This window comes from Echinops telfairi, unplaced genomic scaffold (genome assembly GCF_000313985.2).
Source record: "Echinops telfairi isolate 266 unplaced genomic scaffold, ASM31398v2 ScPeMD7_2;HRSCAF=8, whole genome shotgun sequence".
Classification (NCBI taxonomy): domain Eukaryota; kingdom Metazoa; phylum Chordata; class Mammalia; order Afrosoricida; family Tenrecidae; genus Echinops; species Echinops telfairi.
In genome coordinates, this window is record NW_022103898.1 from 14,480,914 (window position 1) to 14,489,252 (window position 8,339).

The 8,339-nt window shown below is 46.6% G+C and overlaps 1 long non-coding RNA gene across 1 annotated transcript in view; it reads left to right on the plus strand.

The window, feature by feature from the left end:
• Positions 1-916, plus strand: part of LOC123521586 — a 12,396-nt gene extending 11,480 nt beyond the window's left edge. Inside the window, exon 3 of the long non-coding RNA XR_006680001.1 lies at positions 807-916. This is a non-coding gene — a long non-coding RNA (uncharacterized LOC123521586). The remainder of the gene's footprint in view (positions 1-806) is intronic.
• The last annotated feature ends 7,423 nt before the right edge of the window (positions 917-8,339 follow it).

The window sequence follows — 8,339 nt, forward strand, 5'->3', positions numbered from 1 at the left end:
TATCAGACCCCTATGGGATAATCTTCCTCTGTCCTCGAGGTCCCCTATGGGGTAATTGTCTTCTGTCCTATCAGACCCCTATGGGATAATCTTCCTCTGTCCTCGAGGTCCCCTATGGGGTAATTGTCTTCTGTCCTATCAGACCCCTATGGGGTAATCTTCCTCTGTCCTATGGGACCTCTATAAGGTAATCTCTCTCTGTCCTTGAGGACCCCTATGGGCTAGTCCTCCTCTGTCCTCGGGGACCCTTGTAACTTGGATTTGACTCGAGAGCAACGGGATTTTGTTCTGGTTTTACGTGGCACGGCCCGTTGGTGCTCGTCTGGTAAGCAAACGTAGCAACACAGGGGAAGGAAAGCCGGGTGACCCGCTTCCTTAAAGGGGACAGCCCCAGGGAACCGTGTAGCTCGCAGGGTCACCACGAGTCAGCACCGACGCGGCTGCGCAGGGCAACAGACAGCGTTGTGTATGAAATCATTCAAACAAGCAACCATTTTCCTCACTCTATCCACAACTCTGCTATTTTCCATCCCATTTTCTTTGTAAAATGTGTGAGCCAACAGCAATGCCACAACTAAAGCGTGCTTGTCACCTGTCACAGAAGCCTCCGTGAGCATCTTCCCTTTTGAGGGACAGGAAGGCCAATGACTTGTTCCTCCACAAAGGGCCGCGACACCTGCCAGGTGACCCTACCGACCCCAGGCTGCTCGGGAAGATGTGCTGATCCACCTGAGTCCACGCCCCGCAGTGTCTGCTCCGCCACAAGCCCCTCCCCTCGACATCTTGTTCTTTTTCTTCCCAACTAGACGACGAGGGAGCCTTTGAATATTTTTGGGATCTGGTGAGCCACCAGGAGCTGCGGTTCCTGCTGTTTGATGAAGAGGAATTGAGAACACTCGCAGAGGAGGCCAACTTGTCCAGGTACCTCCACAGCACCCCAGGAATGCCCCCCAGGTCTGCCAGCTGGGCCAGTTGCCTCCAGGCAGTGTCCTGTGGTTGGGGTGGAGGAGGGTCCTGCCGCTCAACAATCCATGGGGAAGCTTTCCTCCCTGTCACTCGCTGGCAGGGAAGGGCCTTAGCTGAGGAGGGATGCAACCTACTGGGGCTGATGGTCACTGTGTGATGTCGGTCAAGTGGTCAAGTTACTTCACCAGGCTCCACCCATTTCCTCCCCTGCTGAGTTCGACGGTGAGGACGGAGAACTGCCACTTTGGGACTGAAAACCTTAAATCTTTTAAAGGCTGCAGAGTGACTAGTAGGTTTGAGCCACTAAGCTTATGATTGGCAGCTCAGTAGGTAACCAACTAGCCACTATGGGCCCCCATACTGCTACTGGGGGGACCCTTAATGTCTCATTTTTACTCCAGTCTTTCTTTTACTTCTCAAACCCGTGTATTGACCCTACATCCACCCATCGTACAATTCAGTGGTTCCATCGTATCAAGAGGAGCAGGGCAGCCATGACCACAGTCAATCTTAGGACTTTCTCTTCTGCCTTGTACTCATTGTCATTAGTGTTTTTATTATTATTACTTCATTGTGGCAAAAATATACACAACAATACCATGTGTTTATTGTAGTTCTCTTCACCGATATACAGGAATTCGAATAAATTCTGCTTAAGTTTGTATGCTTTGCTGAATCCCTCAATTGTTCCCAGTAGGCTTTTTTTGTGGTTTGTGGCTCTTATTATGTTGAGTAATTTCCCTTCAACTCCTATTTTGTTGAGTGATTTTATAAAGATGGGTGTTGAATATTGCCAAATGCCTTTTCTGCATTTATAGCTGCAATCATGTGGGTTTTCTTCTTTATCTTGTTTAAGTGGTGGATTCCATTGATGGTTTTTTGAATATCGAACCATCCTTGCATCCCTGGAATGAATCTTACTTGGTCATGGTGAATTATTTTTTTAATAGATGTTGGATTCTAATGGCCAAAATTTTGCCGAGCATTGCAGCATCTGTGTTCATGAGGGATACCGGTCTATAATGTTCCATCTCTGTGGGGTCTTTGCCTGACAGCGGAATGGCTACTAATACATGAGAGAGAGCAAGAAACAATTGTAAGAGCAGTGTCAGCTTTCGGTTTTATGAGAATTAGAAACAAAGGATTGACAAGTGGAAAAGAAAGAAAAAGAGAAGAGCAGGCAGAAGGGGCTATGAAATAAAAGTGTAGATACCAAATTAAAGGAGGAAAGGACAGGCGCCCCCAAAATTAAAAATAAAAATAGGAAGATAATACTCGAGTAAGAAGCAGAAGCGCTGCCCCTGTCTGTTGACTTGTAATGTGGGTGAGCAGTGCCCTGGAGCTCTGACTCTGGTGTGGGTCTCACTTGTGGATATGTTGAGGGGCTAGAAAAAGAGCAAATTGAAATAAAAAAAGTAAAGTAATAACTTGTTTGTCCTTACGTAGATCAGCAAATGAGGAAGTCCTCGTTAGGGATGAGCTATAAGAGCAGTGCATGACTTCGTTTTAAAGAGGGGGAGGGGATAGGAATGATAGAGCACACAGCAACAACAATGTCAACAAAAGAGCCGCTGAGGTCTTGACCTTGTCCTGGGGGGAAATCAGGACTGTGCACAGCAGAGGTATTCTGGACAGTTGGGGAGAGTGTCTGGTAGTCTGTTGTTTTACTACCTTGTGATCTTTCAGCATCTCAGGGTGGGGTTGAGATCTGGCTGAGGGAATGATTGTGGTGTCTGGTAGGACTAAGGGTCCTGTGTTCTTATGATTTAGGCTCTTATCTAAAAAAATAGATCTCCGGTGGATCAGGTTGGATGGGACGAGCTTCACTCCTTTTGGATTTTGGAGGTGACCAAGGGGAGGTCGGGGAGAGGGTCTATAACTGCCATCTACCTAGGTGGTCTAGGAGGGAGGGATGCAGCAATAACCTACTCAGAGGGCAGGTTGTTATCTAAGCAGCTTGGGTGCTGCCAGGGTTTTATGCCTTGTGAGACAGCTGACTGATTGCTCAGTCTATCCAGTATCTGGGCCCTGGGGCTTATGGCCCTTGTCTCAGGCACCAAGCCCCGGCCTGTGCTATATAAAACCACTGGTGCAGTTTCCCCCATATGCCTGGGTGTCTGCTGGGCCAGGAGTACCTTTTTTGCACCCTCCTTCCCACCCCACCCCACTCAGCTCCCTTCCCCTGTCTCTTAATGCTCTACTTGAATTATTATGTTAATACCTTGCTAATAGGTCTGGTGAGTATTGTCTGAACAAAGGAATAAGACCAAAAATAAAAAGCCCCCAAGTGGTTGTGTTTTGGGGTGTCTTAAACTGGGCCAGGCAGAGCTGTGTCTATGGGACTGGGGATTAGTTTTACTGAGTGGGGCTGGAGAGTTAGCTTATTTACTATTTACACCCGTTCCAGGCTGCCCTGTACAGTTATCCTCACACTGCCACCCTGCTCAGTAGGCTGTGCTATCTCCACTATCGGGGCTGGTGAGGGGATCAGAGCTGATATTTGCTCCAGCCTGGTCTGGCAGACTATGTCCCTGCAGTCACCCTAGCTAGCTCCAGGACTGGGAAAAATTGGTCAGGTGAAAAAGGGAATCAATCGACAGGTGTTGCAGCTTTTATACTTTAATACGTTTTTGTCTACTCATCTTTATGCTGAGCGTCTCGCTGTCTGCAAGGGCACGATAGCCCTCTCCATGGTCCCTCCTTGCACTTGTCCCTGCGGAGTCCCTCCTGTGGGCGCTGCTTGGTTGCCGTCTCCTTAGATATTCCTTCCCCTTTTTGTCTTCACTTAAAAATTCTGGGTCTGAATCCTGATATTTAAACTTAGGATCATAAACGAATAAATTAGTATAACTTAAAAGTGGAAAATAGAGTGGAACACCACATCTAAGAAACTAGAGCTGGCATGGTCTCTACAATGCACTTCTCTGAATCAGCTCCCAAAGTAACCCCAAGTCCAAAGGCCCCAAGTAACCCCAAAGCCTCAAGTCCAAAACTCCAAGAAAGAAATATTTGGGGGGATCAGACTGTGGCTGTGAAGGCATTCGACTGTGTGCATCATAACCAACTATGGATAGCACTGAGAAGATAGGAAGTCCAGAGCACTACATCACACTCACGTGCAAACGGTACGTGCATCAAGAGGCAGTCGTGCTAGCAGAGCAAGGGGCTACTGCATGGTTTCAAGTCAAGACTGGTGTGCATCAGGGTTGTAGCTTCTCGCCATATTTATTTAATCTGTACGCTGAGCAAAGAACCCAAGAGCTGGACTATCGGAAGAAGGATGCAGCATCAGGATTGGAGGAAGGTTTATTGATAACAAGATATGCGGATGACACAGTTTTGCTTGCTGAACATTTGAGGAGAACTTGAGGCACTTGCTGATAAAGATCAAGGACTTCAGCCTTCAGGATGGACGGCAACTCAATGTCAAAACAGCCAAAGTCTTTACCACGGGGCCATCATGATAAATGAAAAAAGGACTGAAGTTGTCCATGACTTTTAAAAACAGTTTCATTGGCATATAATTCACATATCATACAATTCAATAATTTAGCCATATTAAAAAGAGTTGTACAGTCATCATCAGCACAGTCCATGTTACAATATTTTCTTTTTTCTTGTGCTCATTGTTTTTAGCTCCAGATTTCCCTCCAACCTCTCCTCCCCCGCCCCCAAGGAACCATGAATCCAGTTACTGTCTCTATAGATTTACCTGTCCTGGATTTCATATGCAGGAAAACATTAAAACAAAAAACTGCCAACAACAATAGCTAAGTAAAGCAGAAGAAACCCAGAGAAGAAAAGAAACAGAAATATTGGAAACCAGAGCAAATTTAAGATGGTCAAAGAGAGATCATCCCTGGACTCTACTCAGGGGATTCAATGGCAGCAGCATCCATGTGTACTTCCCCTTCTCCATTTCTTGTAACTGAAACAACTTTAAAAAGGGTCAAAGGGAGAGCAAATGATATTACATTTTAGCCTAACTGTGTCTGTCATAATTGAGTTTACAATGCTCTCTCTCTGAGAGCAAGACTATTTGCATCCCTTGACGATGGCCATAAGGGATTCACTAGAGGTTTAATCCACGTGTAGATCCTGCGAATGGATTTTGGGCTTCCACTGTCATTTATAGCTATCTGTAAACTGAGCATTCACAATTTAAGCTCTGATAGCAATCCCTCCTTTATCATTGGATTTTATTATTTACAATCCTTCAATCATACAGGCGGGTGTGCGTCTTCCATGTGGACTCCTTGTGGACTTAATTGACGCCTCACTTAGATGGCTGCTTGGTTGCAGACAAGCCTTCAAGACCCCAGATGCTACTTTTGCTGATTGCCAGGCACCATCTAGTTTCTTCCCCATACTTTGCTCTAGCACACATATCTCCAGTGATCTCTTCATGAGGGTGAGCATCAAGCAGAGCTCTGTTATAATAATTAATTGCTCTTAGGTTGTGACTAGAATCAAGTGTGGGCCTACAATCTATTCATCTCTCTATGGCTTATATATGTCTCTAGTTCACTTTGGAGACACCATTATCATTCTATGTGAGAGAACAATATTAATCATCCCTCTTGAGCCATAAGGTAATTCTATTGATAGTGCCATTAGTTTATCCAGTGGTACAGAATTTAAAATGCTGTTGAGAAAAGGAAATATATATATATATATAAAGGAAATATATGTGTAGGTCATTTATGAACTACAATACATGAATTAGTGACTTGTACTGATTAAACCCTTAAGTGACTGGACACTATTTACACAAACAATGGGAGTTGGTGATAGGGCAAAATTTTCAATAACATTCATTCAGGCAGAACTATGCTTACCAAAATAATAAATTGCCTAATAAAACAAGGAGGGCATTTTATCCTATGTGGATCCACAATGCTCATGGAAGCAGAGTCAAGAGATTCAAGGATACGTGACATTGGGTAAACCAGCTACACAAGATCTCTTTAAAGTGTTGAAGAGCAAGGATGGATCCACTTTGAGGACGGAGGTGGGCCTGACTCAAGCCATCGTATTTCAGTTGCCTCATGCATATGAAAATTGGACATTAAATAAGGACGGAAGAAGATCGATGCATTTGACGTTTGGTGCCCTTGAAGAACACTGAAAGGAGCATGGACTGACAGAAGAACGCACACATCTGCCTGGGAAGAGGGACAGCTGGAATGCTCCTGAGAAGCAAGGGCACCGGCTCACGTTCTTTGGACATGCTATCAGGAGAGCCTCGTCTCTGGAGAAGGACAGCATGCGTGGTAAAGTAGAAGGAGGAAGGCTCTCGATGAAGCGGATTCAAGTGGCTGCAAAGTGGGCTGGATCGTAAGAACAGGGATGAGGATGCTGCAACCAGGCAGAGTCCCGTTCTGTTGCACACAGAGGGTCCCTGTGAGGGGAAGCGACCCGGATGCCTCAGGACAACAACACAGCACTGCTCATGGCCCGGAGTGCACATGCGGTAAGCTGCCATCCGCTACGGTGTGAGTCAGGGTGGTCTCATCTGAGAGCAAGGCCCTGGAAGTTAGGGGGACATTTGGTGCTTCAGGAGTCAATAGAGTTGGGGTGCAGAATCAGAGTGAATGAAGTCAGGGTTCGCAGCTCAGGCTCCTGATTCCCAGTCAACTGGGGCAATGACTGAACACAGTGATCTCAGCCAGGAATATCCAGGACATAAGGGACCGAGAGAGAGCACATGCCAGGCAGAAATGCCATTTCTTGCTGTGAGTTTATTTTTATTTATTTATTCTAGGAGTCTCTGAATGCAGGCTTTCCTGCCCCAATCCTACTTTTCTTTGTTCATTGTAGAGTTCCCCCTGCACACGCACTTAGGTTGCACAAGGGCACTGTTGCCACCTCCAGGAGAGGAAGGAGAGGAGCCCCTCACCTGGGGATGATGCTGATGCTCTTGTTCACAGGTGTTGTGTACCCCATGAAGACATGACTCCCGCAGGCACTGATTGGAGAAACGCTTTACTCACACAGAGAAGAGACAAAGTGAGGTCAACTTGAATAGTGGGCATGGGGTCCCCACGGCAAGAGGGTGTCACTCCTCAGCTGACACCAGTATGGTCTGCATGCATCCTGTGTTAGGCTGGGTTGACTGGAGAAACCAATCCAGAGAGACTTATATACGTATAAGAGCTTTATATCAAGAAAATATCCCAGCCCAGTCCAACTCCAGTCCATAAGTCTGAAACTAGTCCATACATCCCTCTTCAAACTCACGTAGCCACATGCAATGATGCAGAATGTAGGAAGATCACACGTTGGTGGGTGCAAAGTCTTGTGGATCCAATGGCAGTGGAAGCATCACAGGGCTCTGATAGATTCCACAGTGGCCTGCCAGCAGGAATGTGAAGGCAGAGAGAGATGGAGAGTCTCCCAGGACCCTCCTTACAAGAAGGCTACTCCCACAAGGAGGCATCATCAGGCTGTGATCTGTTTGATAGGTTGAATACCGCCCCTACACTTTTATATATCTTCAAGTTCATATGAATTTATGTAACTACCACACATTTCTCTTGTGATGCAGGAGAAGGAGCCCATTCCTTCCCCACAGGGAATAGATATACCAGAGGAGATGGCCAGGTGTCATACAATATACACACTTACATAAGGGGTTCTGGGAATGTCAACATGAGCTCAGGGTAACAGAGGACAGATGTACTGAGAAGCCTCCCTCTGCTCTGGGATATGTTTGGATGAATTTGACCCAGAAAGGAGAACCAGCCCATACTCCCCCTTTGTCCAGGGAGCCAGGCTCTCACCACAGGGTCATTCATGCACCACAGGGAAAGCTAACAGGCTCTTCTGGGACTGACCTTTCTCAATGGTGTAGTCCCCATCCTTGAGTGAGAAACATCTTTACCTGCCATGAGAGCATCTAAAGATGGGTTTTGCTTAATGATCACCTATTCAGTAAGTGCTGTGGAGCACCTAGGAGCCCTGGTGCTGGAGTGGTTACAAATCGGGCCACTAACTGCAAGGTCAGCAGTTTGAATTCACCAGCTGTTCCTTGGGAGGCAGACGCGGCTTTCTCCTCCTGTAAGGAGTCGCACAGGGGCCCTTCCAGCCCGTCTCGTCGGTGGGTAGGAGTCGGCATCGGCTCGACGGCAGGGAGTGTGGTTTGGCTTCATGCAGCCCGATGATGCCCACAGGCTGTGTTCACACTGAGAAAGAACTTCTTTGCATCTGTTGGATTCTTTTCTGTTTGCTTTATAGTCTTAGCTCTATGCTTTATGGAGCATGGATCTTATCTAGTGCCTTTTAAAGGTTAAAAAAATACCCCAAACCTACCGTTCTTAGTTGCCTCATCTCTGCTGTTACAGGGCTGAGGAAGATGCGCTCTGTGAACTTCT